The sequence below is a fragment of the Thalassophryne amazonica genome, chromosome 9 (assembly GCF_902500255.1).
Source record: "Thalassophryne amazonica chromosome 9, fThaAma1.1, whole genome shotgun sequence".
Classification (NCBI taxonomy): Eukaryota; Metazoa; Chordata; class Actinopteri; order Batrachoidiformes; family Batrachoididae; genus Thalassophryne; species Thalassophryne amazonica.
The window spans coordinates 77,253,459-77,279,488 of NC_047111.1; the positions used below are offsets into that span (position 1 = coordinate 77,253,459).

A 26,030-nucleotide genomic window follows, 5' to 3' on the forward strand; every position below is an offset into this window, starting at 1 on the left:
GCACGGCTCCATGTTGCAAGGATCTGTACACAATTCTTGGAAGCTAAAAATGTCCCAGTTCTTGCATGTCCGGCATACTCACCGGACATGTCACCCATTGAGCATGTTTGGGATGCTCTGGACCGGCGTATACGACAGCGTGTACCAGTTCCTGCCAATATCCAGCAACTTCGCACAGCCACTGAAGAGGAGTGGACCAACATTCCACAGGCCACAATTGACAACCTGATCAACTCTATGCGAAGGAGATGTGTTGCACTGCATGAGGCAAATGGTGGTTACACCAGATACTGACTGGTATCCCCCCCAAATAAAACAAAACTGCACCTTTCAGAGTGGCCTTTTATTGTGGACAGTCTAAGGCACACCTGTGCACTAATCATGGTGTCTAATCAGCATCTTGATATGGCACACCTGTGAGGTGGGATGGATTATCTCAGCAAAGGAGAAGTGCTCACTATCACAGATTTGGACTGGTTTGTGAACAATATTTGAGGGAAATGGTGATATTGTGTATGTGGAAAAAATTTTAGATCTTCATCTCATACAAAATGGGAGCAAAACCAAAAGTGTTGCGTTTATATTTTTGTTGAGTGCATATATGTATGTGTGTGTGTGTGTGTGTGTGTGTGTGTGTGTGTGTGTGTGTGTGTGTGTGTGTGTGTGTGTGTGTGTAATTATGTATGTATGTTGGTGTGTGTATACATGTATACTGTATATGTATGTAAATATGTATGTAGACGAAGACACGGTGTTCACTTGATATGTTTATGACAATGGGATTTGAGTTTGTGTTGTTAAATGTGTTTCTAGCATGGCCCAAGCAGAGGGTCACCCCTTAGAGTCTGGTCTGCTTGAGGTTTCTTCCTCAGTACATCAGAGGGAGTTTTTCCTTACCACTGTCGCCTGTGTGCTTGCTCTGAGGATAGGTAATGTGTATATGTGTATATATGTATGTATGTATATATGGGGTGGGCGTTTATAAGCTTTGCTTCTGCTCACCCCCTTTTTGGTCACACATGTCACTGTGGAATTGTCTTGTATATCAGTTTTTGTTATTGATGAGTTGTGTGCCAAATAAATAAGTTAAAAAAAAAGTACAAGTAGCCCATAGCTAGCATAAACCTTCAAAGAATTTAAAAATCAAACGCAAAAATCAAACATCACAACTCCGTAACTCTGTGGCCATGCAATGATGTTGACATGCACGTGACCCTTTTAAAGTTATCCGTCGCATTGGTGGGCATCTTATTACAATTTTCCGCAGAAACAGTGGCTTTTTCTGGATTAATTTATCCCTCAATGAGCTCCACGTCTTTGTACAACTTAGACATGGTAAAACTGCACAAAACAATATGCAGTTCTAAACGATGGTAATGCAAAGAATTTTTTTAAATAATTTGAAGATCACCACCATTTGTCACCCCCTAGTGGTTAACCAGCACTGCATTTTCTGAATAAATTATTGAATCTTGTGTTTCTATTCCTTCTAGCATGATCTTCCACACGCTATAATTCTTGTGTTTATCTCCTAATGATATGTCCTCCCTGCTTTGGTTCTCCTCAAGCTTTTATTTTGATTTTGCTGCATCTAGTACATGTTATTAGCATCACTTCTATTAGACGGTATTAGACGGTATTGCTTAAATTTTCATTGTTACGCAGATGATACCCAGCTTTATCTATCCATGAAGCCAGAGGATACACACCAATTAGCTAAACTGCAGGATTGTCTTACAGACATAAAGACATGGATGACCTCTAATTTCCTGCTTTTAAACTCAGATCAAACTGAAGTTATTGTACTTGGCCCCACAAATCTTAGAAGCATGGTGTCTAACCAGATCTTTACTCTGGATGGCATTTCCCTGACCTCTAGTAATACTGTGAGAAATCTTGGAGTCATTTTTGATCAGGATATGTCATTCAAAGCGCATATTAAACAAATATGTAGGACTGCCTTTTTGCATTTACGCAATATCTCTAAAATCAGAAAGGTCTTGTCTCAGAGTGATGCTGAAAAACTAATTCATGCATTTATTTCCTCTAGGCTGGACTATTGTAATTCATTATTATCAGGTTGTCCTAAAAGTTCCCTAAAAAGCCTTCAGTTGGTTCAGAATGCTGCAGCTAGAGTACTGACGGGGACTAGCAGGAGAGAGCATATCTCACCCGTGTTGGCCTCTCTTCATTGGCTTCCTGTTAATTCTAGAATAGAATTTAAAATTCTTCTTCTTACTTATAAGGTTTTGAATAATCAGGTCCCATCTTATCTTAGGGACCTCGTAGTACCATATTACCCCATTAGAGCGCTTCGCTCTCAGACTGCAGGCTTACTTGTAGTTCCTAGGGTTTGTAAGAGTAGAATGGGAGGCAGAGCCTTCAGCTTTCAGGCTCCTCTCCTGTGGAACCAGCTCCCAATTCAGATCAGGGAGACAGATACCCTCTCTACTTTTAAGATTAGGCTTAAAACTTTCCTTTTCGCTAAGGCTTATAGTTAGGGCTGGATCAGGTGACCCTGGACCATCCCTTGGTTATGCTGCTTTAGACGTAGACTGTGGGGGGGTTCCCATGATGCACTGTTTCTTTCTCTTTTTGCTCCGTATGCATCACTCTGCATTTAATCATTAGTGATCGATCTCTGCCCCCCTCCACAGCATGTCTTTTTCCTGGTTCTTTCCCTCAGCCCCAACCAGTCTCAGCAGAAGACTGCCCCTCCCTGAGCCTGGTTCTGCTGGAGGTTTCTTCCTGTTAAAAGGGAGTTTTTCCTTCCCACTGTAGCCAAGTGCTTGCTCATAGGGGGTCGTTTTGACCGTTGGGGTTTTTCATAATTATTGTATGGCCTTGCCTTACAATATAGAGCGCCTTGGGGCAACTGTTTGTTGTGATTTGGCGCTATATAAAAAAAAAGTTGACTGATTGATTGATTGACTTCCTGGGCATTGGCATCACACTCAACTGTTGAGGTGCGTTCGAGGTGGAAAAATATTGACCGGCAGTCGAAGTGCAGTCTAACTGCAATCTCACTGCAATCTAAATAACAGCATTCGAAGCATTTTGATCGCGTTTGAGGGGCAGTTCAAAATGATCCACCACGTCGACTCCTGTCCCAACTGTGCCTGAACACACCACGAGTGCACCTCAAGTGCTGATGGAATATATTTCTTCGACCGACTCAATCGGACCTCACTCGTACAGCAATAAAGTGCGTTTGTCATTTTCTCACTGCATTCTGACAGCTGTCTATGTTTTCCTAATGTGTTCCACCTACATTTGTGATGTGTTCGGAGGCTAATGCGCATGGCATGTGCGCGGATCATTCGGGGCGGGTCGTAGCACAGTCTGAGTATTTGGACTGCTGTCTTCCACAATTCTTATTCCCTCCCAGATGTGCTACAAATCTTGTTTTTTTGTTTGTTTGTTTTTTCTTTTTCTTTTTTTACATTCTGTCTGATTCAGCTTAATTCATGCTCATTCTTGCTAAGTGTGACGGGACCTTTAAGCTCAAACTGGTCATGGCTAATGTCCTGCTAGTTGTAAATAAAGAGTGTTAAGCTACTACACTTTGGTCTGCTTAGTTAGTAGCCAAAATGCGGCACAGTACCCAAGTTGGATTTCGTTTCAATCTATTAAGAGTCTTGGGTTCATGTGCAAATGAATACCAAAATGTCCCTGAATGGATTTCGTGAATGTTGTTGCCAGTGTGAAAGTTCTCCCCGGCACTGAATATGGCCATGGCATACTTCATAAGACAGACCGTCCATCAAAGACACTCCATACACCCCACTTTAATGATGAAAATGGAGTGCATGTTTACAATAATGTTTGTAACTTTAACACATTGACACTTTGACAGTTGTACCGTTCCTGTTTGTTAACTGGACAGTTGCATGGTGGTGTTGCTAAAGCAGAGATATTTTGTCAGGTTTTCATGAGGGAAAAGCCTCTTTTGTGTCTAAATGCTTAACACAGACCACACTTCAGGGAGGATGGAACATCAGACACCCTCACAAAAAAAGGACTGCATTCTAATGTGATTTTTCCTTATTTTTGTGATTTATTTTTCATTGTTGCAATGTCTCAACTCCATCCGCAGACAAAATCATGTGGAAAACGTTGTGAGTATGAGAGAATAAAAATGTGGCAGACTGGCTGACAGCAGTGCACAGCTGACCAATCATCACATGACAGTGGTGAAACTGTCAGTGCTGTGAAGGTGTAACACTGGCTGTGGAATTGTACAAAACCCTGAAGGAATAAGATCACATTTTTACAATCCTCATATTAAAATTTGGTTAGCGATTGCCTGTGAATGCTCGTTACCTTTCATGAGTGCTTTGTTTGCAAGAAATCTTTATTTGAAAAACTTGTTTCAGAGCAGATGAATCCCACCTCTTGCCCGGTGACCACTGGGACAGGCTCCAGACCCCAGCCGCTCCCAAAACCCGCCGTGACCCTTAATTGTCAAAAGCAGGTATAGAAAATGAAGGAAGGAAGGAATATGAATGGGAAAGCTATCACTGGGTTCACGAAAATCCATCATACAAGGAAAATAGTGACAACATAACACTAACAACCTGCTTTTTAAATGTTGGTAAAAGAAGCAATAATGCCAGACAGCTGTATTTTTTTCTGTTAAACTGGTTTATAACAACCATGCAGAAGTTGGCTACTGTCAGTTTGTTTACCACTGAAGTTGCGCATGGATCTTGCCTTCCGCATAGGCCTGACACGATAAGTACGATACCACCTTATCGTACAATATGCTGTATGGCCATGGCCTCGATCATTTTTCTGACATCAACATTGAAACATGATGCTGAATGTCACCAACATGAAAATAGAATAAAGAGCATGGTTTTCAATACTATGGCAGAGCACCTAAGCAGGTTCATTTTTTCAGTGTCTAAAAAGAACAGGCAGGAAAAAAATACAGTATTATTTCGAGAGGTGTTTTGCTGTACGTTTTGGCCGCACTCCTGCTATTGTTTGCTCTGCTTCTGAGTTTCAACTTGGGTGATGCCAGACAACTCAGTCCTGTGCACATGCATGCACATGCATGCACACACACACACACACACACACACACATACACACACACACACACAGCAACAGAGAAGCAGGTGAAGATCATTTGTGATGAAACACTAAGGGGCCCTTCACACATAGTACGAATAAGTACAAATCAGGGCGAATCACGGCGGAACAGCTCGTATGAGCGAACCGCGAAAACATTGAGCCAATGGGCAGGCGGGTTTCGTGCATGCTATGGTGTCATACACGGTCGTGCACAACACCATCGCAGCGGAAACACAATACGAACCGCTGTAGCATGTGTAACCACATCACGCAGCTGCTGTGAAAAAAAATCCATGCCATCCATGGGATTCGAACCTGCAATTTACAAAAGCTCTGACTGCCACTACGCTACCATCACAGTCCTGTAAAAGCTGTGAAAAATGCCTGAAATCAACAAGGAGATGGATGTATTAAAAAAAGACACACACACACACACACACACACACACACCATGAAAAACAACACCGCATTTTATTGAATCTCTCTTATCAAGCGGACAATACAAGTATGAACCGTCTGTTCCTCTGTAGATGACCCATGGTCACAAACATATAGTCATGAAATGACATGAACAAGAAGCAGGGAGCTCTTATGTCCACATCTGAACCCGGCATGTCCAGCCAGCCCCACATGTGTGTCTTGTGAACGGCACAGCATCATGTGGAACAGAGCTCACATGGATGACGTGCCATTCAGATCACCCACTTCGTGTTATGATCTGACGGTCCGTATCACCTGGGGCAGCCTGTCAATGTGCGCGCCGTGCATGCTGTCCAGCCCCTAACAAAAGCGATATATGTTTTTATGTACTTTCACGTGAGGACAGCAAGCACACACACACGTGTGTCCGTCAAAACACGCTGCATGTTCTACAGTTGTGACGTCCAGGACCAGAGATGTCAACAGCTGCTGCTGTTGACAGCCAGCCATGCCCCCTGTCCATTCAGCGCATAGACAAAGGTGTCACTATGTGATCAGATGAGAAGGGCTTCGCCTGGGGGGGGCGCAAATCACACGCATGCCATGTGTTGGGCGGGGGGAGCGTGCAGCACACACGCACACATGTTGTGGGGGGAGCTGAAACTCTGGCATGCCACGTGTACTTGGCAACTTCACAGTCATGGGGGCACTTAGACAAATTTCATTGCCAGCTCCAACGTGATCGTCTGCTCACTGTTTTCATGCTAAAAGCGCGAATGGCCACACATTTTCTAAGTGCCAAGCAAGCAGCGTTAGATGTTCGTGTGTCACCTGCGTCACCTGGAATTTGGCCGACACCTGCCGCAAGGATTGAATGGGCTCTCACAGGGCACACTGTCTTTCAGCGCAAATAGTTGTAGCAACAGGTGTAAGAGGCATTGGAAACCACTCTGATTTTTCACAATTGGCATGCAATTCCTCCTTTGTGTGCTAGTCGACGTAGATCATGTAATGTGTGAAGGGGCTCTAAATGTTGTTTAATATGTGCATCATTCCAACCAGGAAGTTTGGAAGAATAAGTCAAAATGAACTTTAAAGGCACATTCTATCATTCAGGCTCTGTGGGATGGTTTTGACTGGAAGCCAAATCTGAAGTGAATGAGCTGGTATGTCAACTGTTTAACTTGTCTATGTTTACATAAGTGCAATTTATAACAACAAAGCCTAAGAATCTAGTTTATCTGTTGTTTATTTAGAATATTTTAATATTTTTCCACATTCCACTATCTGAATATTCGTAAGAATTGAAAGTTCATTATTGTTTAAAAAGGTCCACTTATTACTGGATGCACAAAATGGCCTAAAAATAAAAAGAATATAGTTTATTGAAATTATTATTGAAATGTATACACCATGCAACAAAAATAGTGATTGCAATAGGCCTATTTCTGAGTCCTTAACAAATGCAATTGGTATATTGACCACTTCACCACACTACATAACCACCTTGGATTGTGGATTACAAGCACCCAGTCAGACATCCAATTCAGTTCTTGAAAGTATGTAGAAACGTATGTAGATGACACAGACTGCTGTCAGATGGCCATAAAAGGCGCTGCAGACTGCCCGATATCCAAATGTCTGGATGGCAAACACAGACCGGAGTGCTGTGTTCCTCCCTTTGCACAGGACCTGTACTGGACATCAAACAACAACCAACATATGGACATTATAAGTGGATAAGTGGCATGTGCAGGTCATACCGCAGGCTTTGCCATGCCAGATCCATCTCGAGGTTCCCTCATACATGCTCAAAACGTTTCGGATCCTGTTTATGCTGCCTTCAGAATATGTAAATTGTGGTCAGATGGCGTTCAGACCGCTGTCAGATAGGTGTCCCATCTCGACCGCGCCTGGAGAGTTTTGAACATGTGCATCACACTCGGGGCCGCCGGCCGATTTTGACCAACTACGTGGAATTCTGCAGATGGCTACCAGAACATTTTGGAACTCAGATCTGACACTTTTCAGATGTGCGCCGATTCATAAGCCAGACGCCATTCTGCGTGATTCCGGCTACGTGTGATGAGGGTATTATAGATGTAAACTTTAATATAGAGTGAAATTAACTGTAGTTCAGTGTTAACTTAAGATCTTGGTCTTGATCTAGAATAGTGCTGCATAATTCATCGCATTTTCATCATTCTCACTATATGAGCATGTCCAATAAACACATTGCAGAAGCCTGCCTAAAGCACCAGGAGAATGGATTTTATTTGCACACGCAATGACGTGAGGTACGTTTTGAGTGTGAAGTGTTGACACTCAATGTTTTTACAGTGAGTGGAGTGGGAAGACAGCAGAAGGAGTTCAACATTTGTATTTCTGGTCAAACTGTGGTATGTCAGAGGAAATTGAAGATTCCACTTCATCAATGGTTGGTTCATCAGTGTTTGTTCATTTATAGCAAGTCATATCATCATCACAATATTGAACAGTGATATCGCACAAACAGGTTTTCCTCATATCGTGCAGGCATACAATCTAGAGCAACTGCAAACCCAGAAATCCCAAATGAGGGGATTTCTGCGGTATCACTGAGTTTGCAAAGATAACAAAAGTCACCATAATTTCACAAAGAAACCTTTCCTTAGCAACAAAGGCATCAAACCCTCCCGAACACCCATACAAGCACTGAACAGTGTAGGAGTCAGAACACATCCCTGACAAATACCAGTACTCACTGAGAAGAAGCCAGAGATTCTGCCCTCTCTGTACACCACTAATCGTACCTGTGTACAGGTCGCCTATGATGTCCAGCAAGGTGTTGAGGATCCCTCACATTCTCAGGAGTCCTACAGAGCAACCTGGTCAACTGAATCAAACTATTTGCAAAAATCACCAAAGGCTGCAAAAAGCACTGACAATGTTTTATTAATATACCAAACCCACGCAAAACAAAAACAAGAGACAAAAAAAATTGGACGAGGGTGTGTACTCCAGTGATACCCACGTATTTATTTTGAGCTATTAGTGAATAAAAGCATTTCTGACATCTTGTCCAAAATGGGTTGAGCACACAGAGGCTTGATTCCAAACAATGTTTTATGACTTAAGGTCCAGTCTCACTTTCATTTTGCATCTCAGAAGGTCTCAGTTTGAAACCTTGTCCATACCTTGGAAAACCTTAGAGGCAGTGGGAGGGTGTTCATGATAAACCGGGATATTCCATCATTGTGCCATGGTCTTGTTTTAACTGTGGCAGGATTGTCAATATGTTTGAAAACTCCATTTTTAGCATAACCTTTATCAAAGTATTACTGTGGTAATTGTTTGCATTTCTGTGGGGCCTGTGACAACATTGTGCATGCCTTAACATCACCAGGTTTTTCAGAAGTGCCAAGTTTATAAGTCACATTATCATAATGCTGTGACTGTTTTTGTACACTCAACAAAAATATAAACGCAACACTTTTGGTTTTGCTCCCATTTTGTATGAGATGAACTCAAATATCTAAAACTTTTTCCACATACACAATATCACCATTTCCCTCAAATATTGTTCACAAACCAGTCTAAATCTGTGATAGTGAGCACTTCTCCTTTGCTGAGATAATCCATCCCACCTCACAAGTGTGCCATACCAAGATGCTGATTAGACACCATGATTAGTGCACAGGTGTGCCTTAGACTGCCCACAATAAAAGGCCACTCTGAAAGGTGCAGTTGTATCACACAGCACAATTCCACAGATGTCGCAAGATTTGAGGGAGTGTGCATTTGGCATGCTGACAGCAGGAATGTCAACCAGAGCTGTTGCTCGTGTATTGAATGTTCATGTCTCTACCATAAGCCGTCTCCAAAGTCGTTTCAGAGAATTTGGCAGTACATCCAACCAGCCTCACAACCGCAGACCACATGTAACCACACCCGCCCAGGACCTCCACATACAGCATGTTCACCTCCAAGATCGTCTGAGACCAGCCACTCGGACAGCTGCTGGAACAATCGGTTTGCATAACCAAAGAATTTCTGCACAAACTGTCAGAAACCGTCTCAGGGAAGCTCATCTGCATGCTCGTCGTCCTCATCGGGGTCTCGACCTGACTCCCGTTCGTCGACTTGAGTGGGAAAATGCTCACATTCACTGGTGTTTGGCACGTTGGAGAGGTGTTCTCGTCACGGATGATGCGAAGGAGATGTGTTGCACTGCATGAGGCAAATGGTGGTCACACCCGATACTGACTGGTATCCCCCCCCCAATAAAACAAAACTGCACCTTTCAGAGTGGCCTTTTATTGTGGGCAGTCTAAGGCACACCTGTGCACTAATCATGGTGTCTAATCAGCATCTTGGTATGACACACCTGTGAGGTGGGATGGATTATCTCAGCAAAGGAGAAGTGCTCACTATCACAGATTTCGACTGGTTTGTGAACAATATTTGAGGGAAATGGTGATATTGTGTATGTGGAAAAAGTTTTAGATCTTTGAGTTCATCTCATACAAAATGGGAGCAAAACCAAAAGTGTTGCGTTTATATTTTTGTTGAGTATGTCACATGGCAAAACCCTGACATGTTACATCATCAATCCAGGGAAACACCTTTTTCACAGCAGCGTCACAAACAGATCTGTCTGCTTCACTTCAGCATCATCAGGGAACATCTATATGTTTGGATCACGGTTATGGTCACGGTTAGGGTTGGGGTCAGCATTTCCCCGCACGTAACTAAATAATGCGAAGGGGCTACCCAACTCTTCACATATTGACGTTTGTATCAAAATGTGGATGGGAGTGAAAATGTGTTTGCCCTTCCTGGATGCATGCCTGTGAAAGTGAGAATGGAGCTAATGGTGCATTCCCACTTTGATGATTAGCCTGATGTTTGCCGACAGAGAGTGAAAAGATGATTAATGTCCATCAGCCCGAAGGACCCCCAGACTCTGCAGTAGCTAAGTCGAGTTTTCAACATGCTTAAAATCTGCAACATTCATGGAAAAATGCCGGCAAGAGTTGAGCTCCGCTACCACTATCTCACCTCCGCTAGTACACCATTACTGCTCTGTTCCCTTCTGCCGGCCTCCAATGGCCAACATTGGAGGCTAGACTGGACGCCCCAAATCCTCTGGATCCCTTGGGCATGAAGAAATATGTAAAACTATGAAGAAATGTGAAGGAATATGTAGACTCTGTTGTGATGATGCACCAGTAGCAAGTGACGCAATGGCAGAGTTACGTTGAGTTTATATAGGCTACTGGCATCACAAACACAGAGTCAACAATCAGCTCCACCAAGCTACACTACGGCCCCGCGTACTGAACTACCACTGCGCCCACCCCTAATGATGAAAGTTGAACTACGTCCTATAAGTCAGTGCACTGTCACCAAATGTGGAGCTCCTCCAGTACGTTTCCTTCCTCTGAGCTATGTCGACCTGCGTGGAAGACAACAAATTTGGACCCCTGGAGGGAGCCTTCTCTAGTGTTTCACAGAGACTTTTGAGAATCTGCAACATAAGTCAGCATCAGCCACTTCGCGTCACAATAACAATGGACCTTTAATGCTGTACGGCCTTTCAAATTTTACAAAACGGACAAAACTTAGTTTCTACTGAAATCCCATCATTATAATATCGGTTTATTTTTTAAATGTGTTGTAAAATTACAACACATTTTAATGACCATATTTACCTGGGGGGAAATTCCATAATAAATATTTTATTTTCCTTTTAACAATATCTACAGGAGGAAGCACACGTGCGCATGCATGAGGTTTTGAAATAATCAGAAATTTGACCTCGCGCAATGCGCATTCACAGGGCATGCACGCTAACACCCATAAGATGTCTTCTAAATCAATTCAGAGGTGTTATCTGGTTTCAAAAACAGCGTTTTGAGGTTTAGTAGTGTTTAGTTCTCGCTAATTTTTATAAAATATATGAGAAACGTATTACATTTATGCACAAATAAGCTGGTTTGGAGCATTTTCCCCAATCTTGATTTATTGTGTTCAAGCAAACAACCAGCTGATGTGCTGTGCCTTTTTCTCTTAATTGGCTGTCCCCAGATCCTTCCCAGCATGCCTTGCACAAGTCAGAAGCCTCCACATGATCTATGATGTTGCTGGTCACTACTGAAAAAAGTTCATAGCTGTCTGTTTGAAAATTTTCCCTTCAGTGGTAATAATTATTAATTTTCAAGACAACATGAATTTTGATCATATTTTCAATGTCATATTATGAATCCCTTATTTAAAGGCTAAGGAATAAAATTATAGTGGTGCCAAAGAAAATTCTTTTATGACTGAAATCTTAAAAAGCCCAGTAGCCATACACCTTTAATGTTGTAAATAGTGAACTTGTCCTTTAAGTATCTGCTTTTGGTCAGATGATATTCTCAAATCTCTTTCTTTAAAGGTCTCTTTCTGTCTCTGTTGTTTTTGTTTGTGGGTTTTTTTTCTTCTTTTATCTAAGATGTGCACATCATTTTGGCCTCAAGACTTCCACAGTTTTTTTTCCCCAAATCAACTGCAAAATGTTGGACTTGTGGAGACATCCAGATGAATGTATGGCTCACTCTTCAACTTCCTTTCCATCGCTCAATAATAATCCTAAATATATTTGTTTTCCTGACAGATCAAATTAGACTTTCAAGCCTCCAGCCATTCTTTTCACAAATAATGACACTTGTCAGTTGACAGGTGCACCGCCGTGTGCACATGTGAATCACGAGCGCGTTTGGCTCCCGAAGAGAACATTTCGCTGACGTCACAAAATGCGCAGGTGCAGGTCCCATTTCAAAGGGAGGTCGAACGCTCGCGCACAGACTGATTTCCTCGCAGGGTTATGAGCAGTTTAACAGGCCACAAATTCTGAAGCGGAGTGACGTGAGAACGTTAAATCCATCAGCAGAAGCGAGGCACAAAGCCGACGGAGCGGATCCCGCGCACGCACACAGTCTGGCACGCAGAGGAAGTTTAAAAAAAACCTGCTGACAATAATTAAACTTTCATCCAGTGTCCAACACGGACACAAGCACAAAACAAAAAAAGTCCAAACAGGAACAAAAATATGGACAAAAAAAAAAAAATCGAAAATGTACTTTATTTCTTGTGCGCGCACAGAGCTGCGCGCTCAGATGATGGATGTTTTTGTTTTGTTTTTTTTTGACACAAAAGTTGAAATTACGCACCGATTGACCGGTGACAGCGCAGCGCGCGCGTGATTGACAGCTGAGCCACAATAAACCTGAAGCGTGCAGCGGTGCCGTGCGCGTGCACCCAACACTTCACAAAGCAAAGAAAAGAAGGAGACAGTTTAGAAAACCAGCTCGTTCATCCGGCGTGACGATAAAACATAATGTGCGCAGAAAGTCGGTGGCGGTCTGTGCGTCATCAGCGTTACTGGGTTGTTTTTGTTTTAATTCCAAAATGTTCGGCGCGCGCGCGCTCGCGCTGCGGTACCAGCAAGCGCACAGTCCGCAACCATTCCTCCTCCTGCCGCACCTGGATACAACTTGATCCGGGTTTGAGAAGGTGGCAACTTTGAGGAGACTTCAGCAAAGTGTAATCCCCCACCCCTCCCCACCCTGTGCTCCCCCCGGACTATCTGCATATGTGCAAACATGGGCCCCCTTCATTAAATTCGCACCTACCAGAGCGGGTCCGAGCGGAGGAGGAGGAGGAGGAGGACTCCTTCAGTCCGAGCGCTCCGTGTCTCAGCCTGCCGTGCAGAATGGTGACAACAACAAAAAAGACACCCAAAAAAAGAAAGAAAGAAAGAAAAAGGGCACAACAAAAGCTTGTTCGGCCGGAGTCCAGTCCGCGTGCTGCTGATGAATGAGGAGCAGAGAAATGATTTCGCGGGCTGTTATTTTGGAGAAGCGTTACTTTCTCACAGGCTGCACGCGTGGGTTCCCCCAGCAGCTTCCTCGCTGCTCGCAGTCCCTCCTCTACATCCCCGCTCGCCGAGAGGAACACGCAAACACATTTCATAGATTTTTGCAGCTTCGCGGAAAAACCGAACTGGATTTTTCTGCGGCGCGTGCGCCTCTCAGCCGAGAGAGAGGCGGCACGTTCGCTGTCATGTCAGGACACCCCCTTCACAGTAAAAGTCCGGCTTAATGGAAATAATGGCTTCGGAAAAGAAGTAAACAATTTAACTTGCCTTATTTTTGTTAAAATACGGCTGCAAATGCGTTGAATTTTTGCTAATGTTATTATACTTTAACATTTGATGTGTTACGGTACATATGTGCGCGCGCGCGTGTGTTACATATAACTTACATATAACTCTAACTGCAACATTTTAGAACTGGAGAACTAAACAATCTTGTCCAGTTCGTGCGATGTTAAATCTTTACGCCGTTGCTTTTGCCGTTCTTCTCGTTTGCTCTCCTCCTCTTCCCATTCCTCAAATGTTTTATTTTGGCCAAAAATATTAAAATTCACTTGGAAATCCATGTTTTATCGCGTTGATTTGTGCATTGCTATGGTGACGACCAGAGCGGAGAGATATTACAGTGACTTAACTTGCCGAACTACGTGTGCGAATACACGAAAATAATGCACGCCAGTTAGACATGGAATTCTCATTGACCATGGTATAAACATACATACATACATATATATATATATATATATATACATATATATATATATATATATATATATATATATATATATATATATATATATATATATATATATATATATATATATATATATATATATATATATATATATGACGGTTGATTTACACTTGATTTATTTTGTGTTGCAAGTTTGCCATTTAGAGTTTTGAGTATTTTTAGAGAGAATCATTTTCTGAAGCAAATGTTTCCTTTCGTAGCTTGAGCATTTGCAAATAGTGAATCATTTCCTGAATCACTTCTCAAACTATGTCACCATTTCGCATTTTCAAACAGGGAGCCATTCTATCAAATCAAATCAAATCAATTTTATTTATATAGCGCCAAATCACAACAAACAGCTGCCCCAAGGCGCTTTATATTGTAAGGCAAAGCCATACAATAATTACAGAAAAACCCCAACGGTCAAAACGACCCCCTGTGAGCAAGCACTTGGCTACAGTGGGAAGGAAAAACTCCCTTTTAACAGGAAGAAACCTCCAGCAGAACAAGGCTCAGGGAGGGGCAGTCTTCTGCTGGGACTGGTTGGGGCTGAGGGAGAGAATCAGGAAAAAGACATGCTGTGGAGGGGAGCAGAGATCAATCACTAATGATTAAATGCAGAGTGGTGCATACAGAGCAAAAAGAAAAAGAAGAGAGATTCTATGAAATAATTGTTTTATAGGCTGTTTTAAGTGTGTCCAAAGTTGAATCATATTGTGATGCAGGTGATTTATTTCAAACATTTTGAAACACAGTCATTTTTTTCAACCAAGGAATCCCCACGTACACAAAATATTTCCAGTTAAGTGTATCAAGTATTTTGAAACAGTGAGCTGTTTTCTGAAGCAAATGTTTCAAATGCAATTTGCTCATTTAGCATTTTAAGTCTTTTGCAACAGTGAATTAGTTTCTGAAGTATTTGGTGTATGTATTGAAAGTGTTCAAAATGTTTTGATGCTTATGCGACTGAAGGAAGAAGCAGTAACTTTGTAGCATCAGTGAGAGAGGCAGTAATTTATTTCACTGAAAATTATGCAACTGCTCCGGTTCATGGTTTCCATCACTATTATTAATTTTAGCCAACACCCTTTGTGGAAATGGACATTTTTGTTTTGCAAAAAATATCACAAACTTCTTTTCTACACCGTGTTTTGTCAGTGTACTGAAATGGTAGAAAAACGTCAGCACCAGGCGCACATAGTGAATTATAAAGCCTTGGAAAGTCCGCTGTCTTGGATATATGAACAAATACTACAGTGCATATCATAAGCTGTCAGCTTTTGTTTTATTTCATGTTCACTTAATTTCATATAGTTGAATGTGGTAAATATCTATATACGTAGTTGTGAAAACAGGTGAAACAGACAGAATGACACAATCTTTTCGTTTGCAGGTAGTTGTTACATACAGAGCATCCAGAAAGTCTTCACAGCACTTCACATTTTCCACATTTTGTTATGTTACAACCTTATTCCAAAATGGATGAAATTCATTTTTTTCCTCAAAATTCTACACAGAATACCCTGTAATGACACTGTGAAAAAGTGTAGTTTTTGTATGTTTGTTTGTTTATATTTTTACAAATTTATTAAAAATGAAAAATAAGAAATCACATGTACATAAGTATTTGGAGCCTTTGCCATGAAGCTCAAAATTGAGCTCAGGTGTATCCTATTTCCACTGATCATCCTTGAGATGTTTCCGCAGCTTAATTGGAGTCCACCTGGGGTAAATTCAGTTGATTGGACATGATATGGAAAGTCACACACCTGTCTACATATAAGGTCCCACAATTAACAGTGCACGTCAGAGCACAAACCAAGCATGAGGTCAAAGGAATTGTCTGTAGACCTCTGAGACAGGACTGTCTCAAGGCACAAATCTGGGGAAGGATACAGAAACGTTTCTGCTGCTTTAAAGGTTCCAATGATGGTCTCCATCATCCATAAATGGAAGACGTTCGGATCCACCAGGACTCTTCCTAGAACTGGCTGACCGTCTAAACTGAGCGATCGGGGGAGAAGGCCCTGAGTCAGGGAGGTGACCAAGAACCCAATGGTTACTCTGTCAGAACTCCGGCATTCCTCTGTGGAGAAAGACGAACCTTCCAGAAGGACTATCAACTCTGTTACAATCCACCAATCTGGCCTGTATGGTAGAGTGGCCGCACAGCAGCCACTCCTTAGTAAAAGGGACATGGCAGCCCCCTGGAGTTTGCCAAAAGGCACCTGAGGTCTCTCAGACCATAAGAAACAAAATTCTCTGGTCTGATGAGACAAAGACTGAACTCTTTGGTGTGAATGTCAGGTGGCATGTTTGGAGGAAACCAGGCGCAATCCCTCCAGTGAAGCATGGTGGTGGCAGCATCATGCTGTGGGGATGTTTTTCAGTGGCAGGAACTGGGAGACTAGTCAGGATTGAGGGAAAGATGAATGCAGCAATGTACAGAGACATCCTTTGTGAAAACCTGCTCCAGAGCGCTCTTGACCTCAGACTGGGGCGACGGTTCATCTTTCAGCACAACAATGACCCTAAGCACACAGCCAAGATATCAAAGGAGTGGCTTCAGGACAACTCTGTGAATATCCTTGAGTGGTCCAGCCAGAGTCCTGGAGAACCCTGAAAATGGCTGTACACTGATGCTCCCCATCCAACCTGATAGAGGTTGAGAGGTGCTGCAAAGAGGAATTGGAAAAACTGCCCAAAGATAGGTGCTCCAAGCTTGTGGCATCATATTCAACTTGAGGCTGTAATTGCTGCCAAAGGTGCATCAATAACAAAGTACTCAGCAAAGGGTGTGAATACTTACATACACGTGATTCCTTAGTTTTTTATTTTTAATAAATTTGCAAAAAAAATAAATAAAAAACTGTCATGTTGTCATTATGGGGTGTTGAGAGTAGAATTTTGAGGAAAAAAAAAAGAATTTGCTCCATTCTGTAATAAGGCTGTAACACAATAAAATGTGGTAAAAAGTGAAGATGTTGTGAATACTTTCCAGATGCACTGTATCCAGAATATAGACAGCAAATGAGGCCAGGTGAGCTTTAAAATGCACAGCTAAAACTTCTTCTGGATTTACACATTGCCATTAGAAAAACCATCAAGCCATTCAGTCCAGTGTGAATCAGGTGGACTTCTGATTTCTGTTTGACACTTTACCACTCAGAAAAGTGGCTTCCAATGACAACCCAGTCTCACGGCAAGTCGTGATTCAGGAGCACAAAATATACATTAATCTATTGGTTCGTGATATCGTGACAAAAAGCGCCTCATTTTCATCACGGCAGCATGAATTCATTCTAATTCATTCCGTGATGGCTGCACGAAATAAAAAGTGAAGCAGGGGAGTCGGGATGGTTACGGTTAGTGTGGGGGGAATGAGTAGGATTAGGTTATAGTTAAGGTTAGGGTGGGGGGTAGGAGTAGGGTGAGTAATATTGAGTTAAAAAAAAAAAACCGTCACGAAAATTTAACTCATTTCGTGCTGGGAGCATGAAAAAAAGTGAGACTAGGCTGTCCAATGAATCAGTTAAATTCATTCATATAGTGCCAAATCACAACACAAGTCACCCCAAAGTGCTACACACAAAAACGGATTAACCCTTAGCCACCCCATGAGCAAGCACATTAGAAAGAGTGGTAAGAGAAACATTCACACAGGAGTTTATTTGATGACAGGAAGAAATTTGAAGCAGACCGGACTCCGTGGGGTAAACGTCTGCTTTGGTCATACTCACAAATAAAACAAAACAACAAAATCAAACAAAGGGACAACAAGGAATTTTCAAATATGTAGTAACAGAAATGTTGCTATAAACCACATAAAAATAGAGTCCCTCCCTTTTTCCCTCCCTCCTTCTCTCCCTCTCTCACAAACAGGCAACATTACAGACATAAAATATGTGACAAAAGTGAACTGAAAAAGACTCATGCGGAGTATCACTTGCATGATGAGGGAGCATCAGCTCTGATATTTGGCCATGTGAGAGGTTTCTCAGTGCACGATCCAGCACTCGATCCAGAAAGTTTTGACAGTGACAGTGGAGACAGATGAAGAAGATAAATTAAGTTGAAAGAGTCAGCAATGATGAGGTATTAAGAAGGAAGTTCATTAAGACCTGCAAAAGAAGTGTATGAGACATACTCTCTGGCATGATGGATTACTGAAAGATGTCACTGAGGGAAGGATGACAAGAGTGGAGTGATTACCAGATATGAAAACTGCTGGAGAGAGATCCAGGTGCCCTAGTGGTGAGGCTGGAGAAGGCCAGGGGCAGGGGGATGTCCACGTGTCACCTGGCTCCAACAGACAGATGTTACCTTTGAGAGGTTGCGTAGAATTGGTTTTCTCCCTGGGTGGTTGCCATCCATGACCCAGGGTGGCTCTGTGGTCTGTTGGATGTGGTGACGTGTCGTACCACTGCATGCTCCCAGACCAAAAATTCTTTGCCCTTGCGTGTGCTCCACAGTCATTACAGTGTGATGTCAGTAAAAATGGTCTATATCTGACATCACCACATGCAGTGACATCTTTGTCCTGAGGGATGGGTAAACCGCGGCTGAACTTTATTTGGAGACCAGTGGTTTTGAGACAGAAATGGTCTTCCTCTCCCTCAGCACCAGAGTCCACTCCGCCTCTTTCAGCTGTCCTGTCTGCTGGCAGGCGGCCAACCCAAGTGTGTGGAAATGACACCGCCAGGGCGGCAGAGATTTTCCTTCATTTCTCTCCTTCCCGATTGCAGACTGGCTGACATTGGCTAGAAAGTGGAGCAGCTCGTCAGGGACAATCAATGCGAATCGATCGAGCTGCGCGGTTGAGGCTCCAGAGCTGGAAAATATCGCGGCAGCTGAAGAGAGAGAGAGAGAGAGAGAGAGAGAGAGAGAGAGAGAGAGAGAGAGAGAGAGAGAGAGAGCAGCTGCCAACAACCTCCTTGCAAACAAATATGTTCAGGCTCTAACAAACACTACAATGTAGACGCCAAACGCATAATTACGCACAGAATTTCTGTTCCAAATCCATTAAAAGTATGCATATAAACTGTTCATTTAATGTCTCCTTGAAAGTAATATATTTAATTGTAAAATAACAGGTAATTTTTGTGTTATTCTGTTTGAATGAAAAAAAAAATGTTATAACATATTCAGCGTTCAACAATAACAATATTATATTTGATTCCGTCCCAGCAGCCAGTGGTTGAAAACTCTCTAACAGTGAATTTGCAGGTTTTTGTTGAAAGGTGCGTCCTTCATTTGAGGAACATATTACTACATGTCACATCATATTTGGCAGTAACTTAGACCTGTTGCACTTTTAGTCTTTACATTCCTCACCATGGAATCAGGGCTGGACTGGGACAAAAATTCAGCCATGGACTTTTTCATCCAGACTAACCCACCACTACAATTTGTGTGCAGACCAACTTTCTCCCTTGTTGAAGTACATACAAACACACAAGCCCTTGATAACACTGCCATACTAAACAATATCCCTTTTTATTATATGGCTGCGAGGTGAAGAAAGCAAACGAGCTCAACACCGTCAGCAGCATATTCAGGTGATACTGGGTTTTTTTTGTTTGCGTGTTTATATGTATAATAGCCATATAATAAACAAATTATTAACCTAATTTGCTCTGTCTGTACAGGGATATCAGACCTCAGTGTTTTTTTTGCTCGTACTGACACCTCACTCTGATATTTCCTTGTACAGATCTTCCACTCGGTTAATAATCTTTTAATATTCGGAAGCCTTGACTAAAATAAATGATGACTACAAGTATTGTTTCTGTGTAGGCTCTCAGTTGTCCAGGTGGTTTCCATAGTAAACAAGCGAAACGTCCTCGCGTCAAGCAACCCAGTCCAGTCGAAGATTCAAGCTTCTCTACTAGGACTACAAGTATGTTGCTCTCTTGGACCAGCAGGTGCAACCAGAAGGGGGGGGGGGGGCATTTTCATTAATATGAGAGGCTAAACATTCATATAAATGAGTGTTTATCCACACCATGCTGGCACACACCTGCTATGATCTCCACCACCAATCTCCTCCTGCTCCTGTAACCTCCTCCATGGCAGTGGGAGCCTGACTGTCACTTTCACTGTCCAACTCCAACACCACCTGTGGCTCCTGAGAGGGACCCGCAGGCGCCCCTGCCAGGCCAGCCCCCATAGCAAACATCTCTGAAATTTTTCTACTCTTAGCAGCATCTGTTGCTTTTTTTTCTTTTCCCACAGTTTATCTGCACCACCTTTCTGTTTTTTCTCCATTTTGTGACTCACTTTGTTTTTCAAGTTGTGCTGTGCTGTTTCTCTTTCTCTCATCATCAATTTCAATTCAGTTTATTTCATTTATATAGTGCTAAATCACAACAAAGGTGCTTCACACAAGTAAGGTCTAACCTGAGCAAGAACACAGGCAACAGTGATAAGGAAAAACTGCCTCTGATGATTTCAGGAAGAAACCTGAAGCAGACCAGACTCAAAGGGGTGACCCTCTGTTTGGGCCATGCTAGGGGGGAGGCTTGCAGAAGAAGACACCACCACCATCTCTGGATGGAGCCGCACCTCAAACAGAGAGACAAAAACAGAATCAGGCAGCAGAAAGACAACAAGTACAGTATAATTTGTCAGCATTAAGGAACAAGAAAGAAATATTAAGGTGATCGACGGCCACTAGCCCTAAGATTCAATAAAAGACCCAGACTTTAGATAGAGTTGAGGCCGTGACCCACTCTCTTTACTAATAAATGAATTTAAAAGAGTAAAACGCATAGTAACATACTATGCCAGTATGCTAACCATATGAAAGGGAAAATAAGTGCGTCTTAAGCCTGGACTTGAAAGTTTCTACAGAATCTGACTGTTTTACTGACGCATGATTGCTCATCATTAAAGGTGTCTGCAGGCTGTAGCTGAGCTCTGTGGGCCGTGGTGCATGTCTCTCTTCCTGGACCAGGAGAATTACCATAGCAAGGTGCAGCAACAAAAAAAAAAAAATCCCAGTACTCCCAATGGCCAATCCACCCTTGCATGGAATCATGTGCACATGACATGACCCAGACTAAACAAGTGGCACAACAAGCTACATTTACCAAAATAATCACCATCATTAGAGATTAACACATTTGGATTGTTTTCAAGGTCACTTCACAGTGGTCACTAGTCTTATCTGTGAGAGGGAAAATACACTAAATGTATTAATATGTATATGTCGCAGACATGAACGAGTGAATCTCTTCAGCATCTCACCATGTCATTTAGGTTCTTCAGACTTTTTTAGCAAATGATCCAGGGGAGCATTAGCATGGCTAAAACTTTTCAGTTTCTGGGAAGGTCCCCCCCCCCCCCAGACCCCCACCTTTTTAAGCATTTTTCTTCTTTTGCCTTTCAGCCACCCCCCAGTGCCCCCTAATTACAGCCCTCTTAACACCCTGCCACATTAAGCATTTTTTAATGTAGATGTTAATTAATATTCAGTGTTTTCAGATAGTTGACAGTAGCGCTGTACAATATGGCCAAATTATCGTATCTCAATATTGTGATTTCAATATGACATACAATATGACTATGATTTCACACAAAGTGCAGCAACAGTGAAAACTGCACCCATCATAAGGTTAGGATACAGTGCCCAGCAAAAGTATTGGAACACTTGGATTTCACACATTTTAATTTATTTATGCAATTTCAAATACAAGAAATACAAAAAATATAAATAAAAATTTCTAAAATTATCTTCCTCAAACTCAAACTGAAAGAACTTGATGATACCTGCAAATAATAATCAGTTTTAGTGCCAGTTTTCTTCAGACAAGTCAAGGGATGGAAACATGATCATTTCCAAGTCACTGAACATGTCTTGGTCTTTGTTTACATCAATTATGAAGAAATACAAAAGTTTCATTCACCAAAACATCAACACTAGGTTTTCATTTCAGATGTACTTTCTGGCTAATTGTCGCTGAACTATCGGGTCTTCTTTTGAAGAAAATCCTACTCTACACAACTTCATCAAAAGCTGGATTTTATATTTTAAAAATTATTTCAATCAAGTTGTAGACATTTGCTTTCAATTTGAGTTTAAGGAATATAACTTTAGATTTATTTATCTAATGTTGTGTCACTGATGTGTCACTCAGACAGCAAAATTAAGAGATTATTTAAAAATAAGTCCTTCAGAGAGCAAAATTAAGAGGTTACACAGGTTTTATACAGAACAGAGGAGGAGTAAATTACCTGTATTCCTTTCAGCGTGAGCGTCTTCACGTTATATCTCATGAATCAACAGCTGCTTGCTCGTTTAAAAATCACTGGAGACACCCGCATTTATAAGTCAACTCGAATTAAAGGAGAAATGCTGCTTTTTAACAACCTGGACCTCATTTCTGGCATAAAATACAGTCATTACTCACCAGTATAACTTTGGTGTCATTATTAGTCCGTGGTTCAAACAACGTTGTTCAGTTCAAATCTAAGTCAGACATTTTTCTTCTTCTACTAAGGTGGATTAGAACTTTTTGTGGTACACAGCACTCATTACCGTACAGGAGTGGCCTAGCACTCAATATGTGTCACTAATTTCAAAATGCAGGTCTTTTCAACCAGACGTGCAGTCCTGTGACATGTCAATCATCTGTGTCCAATCACATTTCAGGGGAGTCCAGTGCAACCTTGGCCTCCACTCTAGCTCCACCCATGCCAGGAAGTGCTCAACATTTGACATTTCCTGTTTCACTGTGGACTCAAAATTTGCCATTTCCTGTTTCAGTGTGAACTTGCCACTGAGTTCTCATGAGATTCCATGAGATCTTGTCTGTCAATCCAGGAAGTGTTTGACATTCCATCACGATGGAATGTGATGGTCTAGTGGTTAAGGTGTTGGGCTTGATTCCAGAAGATCATGGGTTAAAATCCCCGCCTGACTGGAAAATTACTAAGGGCCCTTGGGCAAGGCCTTTAATCCCCTATTGCTCCCGGTGTGTAGTGAGCGCCTTGTATGGCAGCACCCTGACATCGGGGTGAATGTGAGGCATAATTGTAAAGCGCTTTGAGCGTCTGATGCAGATGGAAAAGCGCTATATAAATGCAGTCCATTTATTTGACATTAGACATTTCCTGTTTCACTGTGGACTCAAAATTTAGCGCTTCATGTTTGGGACTCCGTGTACCATGAGCGAGCTTCACAACGCTTCGCTCGTATTATTTATAGTCACTCAGAATATGATTGTAATGAATGTACGTATTATATCTTAACTTTGCTTCCCTTTAATTCAATATTTGAATTATGTTTTAACAAGATTAATATAGTAAAGTAAGTCCCTTGGGTTGTTCCCTTGTTTTTTTTTCACTTGGGCGTCATCACAGCAGATGTAAGGTGGATCTGCATGCTCAACTGGCCCAAGTGTTATGCCAGATTCCCTACCCGCACAACTCCACATTGCATGGAGAAATGTGGCAGGGGTGGGATTTGAAACGGGAACCTTCAACTGAATGCAACTGAAACCAGGTGCATTAATATAATATTACAATTTTGTCACTCAGCTGGGTTCAAGTTCAAAATATTATTCTTCTGTCTCGTCATGGATATGGCGATGGCTTTCATCTTGTGACGGAATTTCATGTGATTTTCTCTGAGGAAAGCTGCAATTTTGAAAACCTGAATTTTTTACAAAAATGTAATGTCAGGGCCCCTTCACACATAGTGCGAAGTTTGGACGAAGTGCACACTTAGTGCGCATGACGCAGGAATTGTGTGCAAACTGTGTCATGTCGTCCCTGTCGCCAATGCCTCATACACCTGTTGCTTCAACTATTTGCGCACACAAGCGCCTGAAAGACAAATTGTGCGCTGTGTGAACCCATCACACCTTATTGCAGCAGGTGCCGGACAAATTCCAGGTGACACGCACGAACACCTAACACCGCTCACATGGCACTTAGAAAATGTGTGGCTAGTCACACTCTTGGCACGACAACAGACTCAATCACTGTCGCAGTGCTGTAAAATTTGTCTAAGTTCCCTATGAGTGTGACTTTGCAAACACACACACGTGGATGTGTGCGCTCCACTCATGGGAGGTGTGGCTTCCGACAGAAGCAGCTATGGTGATCTGTCATTCTGGACATTCCAGCTACACAACACCTACTGTGTTTGGACAGTCATGGACTCACAACTGTCCACTGTGAGGCACATGTGTCTGATTGCTGTATTTAGTTTCTTAAAGCCAGAAAGTTGCCATTTGAAATGACTTTAGTTTTGTGTCATGTCTGTGATCTGCTTTTTTTCTACAAAATTAAACAACTGAATGAACATCCTCTGAGGCCGGTGATTCCATAATTTTTGCCAGGGGTTGTATAAGTCTCTGGACCATTTAATATGCAGGATCACAGCAGAACAACGAGATGATATGAAAACATTTGGGCAAAGGGATCCTTGAACTTTGATTATTGCAGTAATTATAATGATTTACAACAAACAGAAGTAATTTTGTCTCTAAATTCCCAGTGATCACATTGTTTGAGTGGTTTTCTTAACTTCTATGTGATCTCCTGAGGTTTTGGCTGCACTGTAGCCTTGTAGAGGTTAAAAAGAGGGTCAAAGAGAGGCACCATGAGAGACTCGGAGAGTCACGCATGGAGAGACGGGTAGGAAGAAGCAGCAAACTGTGACTCTTGGACATATTCTGCTGGGTGCACTGAACCCAGCAGGCTGCAGCCACACTCACTCCTTTGTTATTTTTGCTCTGCACAGCGAGGCACGGTACTTTCCTGAGCTGGGGAGGAGGATTAGCGTTGCGCTGCCTCCATCTCCAGCTGAACATATGACCCGGTGCCGTAGGAAAGCCCCCCAAACGGAGCCCAAAGTGAGCTACGTAAGGGACAAATACCAACTTTTTCCACTAGTGAGGAATGTTGCGAGCTTTGTAGTATGACTGCAGCTCACTTTCAGTGTCGTTCTGAATCTCTTGGCTTACACTTGAATCATTTTTGCCCCTCAGGCCAGTAAGGCTGCAGAGGAACTGTTGTCACGTTTGCTGGATTTGTGTGTGTATGTTTGTCCATCCTTTGCTTTCAGCACATTTCTTTGAAAGTAAGTTGAAAACTGAGCATTAGATTTTCAGTATTTATTTAGTGTCCATATAGCATCAAAACCTATTTTTGTGGCACCTTAAGGTCAAAGGTCAATGCCACTGGAAGCATTTTTGGCACAAGATTTGTTTTTGAATACAATATCACTTTTCGCCACACATACACAGTTGTTAGCATATTCAATATGCGTAGTCGTTAGCCTAACTACAATTTGGGGTGATAAGACCATACAAATTTAACAGTCATAGGAAGAATTTTCCGTAAAATTTGATGTCCTGCATGTTGAATCATACCCAGAGAAATGTGTCATATAGCCAAAATGTTGTAGCTGATGGACCCTCTCAGTGCCAGTGACACTCATTATCTGAGTCTCTCTAAGTAACCAACCATTTGACACAACGTTATTCCAGAGGTACCCAAGGATCTTCCAAGATCAAAGACATGATTTCTTTGCCTTAGGTCACCAGTTAGCGCACAAGTGACTCATTTATGTCCCCACCAGAACACCTCTCACTTCTGCGTTCATCCTCTGGATCCCTCTAATGGTGATGATGTGTATTAAGGAAGAGACGCACTGAGCTGACAGTTGGCCTCCCGGTCTCGACAGGAGTTAATGACCCAACTTTGCTCGGTTTGTCCTACACCATCTGCACTTGTTGACATTGACTAAGTAGCTTTTTCACTAAACTAAATCAGTGTTGTTGCCTGGTGGGCCAGAGAGCATAGCCTAAATGGCTGTACAGCTTTTTGTGAATCAATGGACAAGAGAAACAAAAGTGACAAAACCAAGCAAATTACAAAGTCAAGAGT

The 26,030-nt window shown here is 42.2% G+C and overlaps 1 protein-coding gene across 3 annotated transcripts in view; it reads right to left on the reverse strand.

Annotated features, from left to right (window-relative positions):
* The window catches only part of cxxc5a (CXXC finger protein 5a), a 128,622-nt gene extending 104,764 nt beyond the window's left edge, over nucleotides 1-23,858 (reverse strand). Inside the window, exons 1-2 of one of the 3 annotated variants that reach the window (XM_034178451.1) lie at nucleotides 23,848-23,858; nucleotides 13,155-13,462 (exon numbers count right to left, since the gene is read on the reverse strand). The gene's annotated coding sequence lies outside the window, so the exon portion shown is untranslated. Of the gene's footprint in view, nucleotides 1-13,150; nucleotides 13,518-23,847 lie in introns of those variants that run through there. The other 2 variants (XM_034178452.1, XM_034178453.1) reach the window with 2 other exon arrangements.
* Between the last annotated feature and the right edge of the window lie 2,172 nt (nucleotides 23,859-26,030).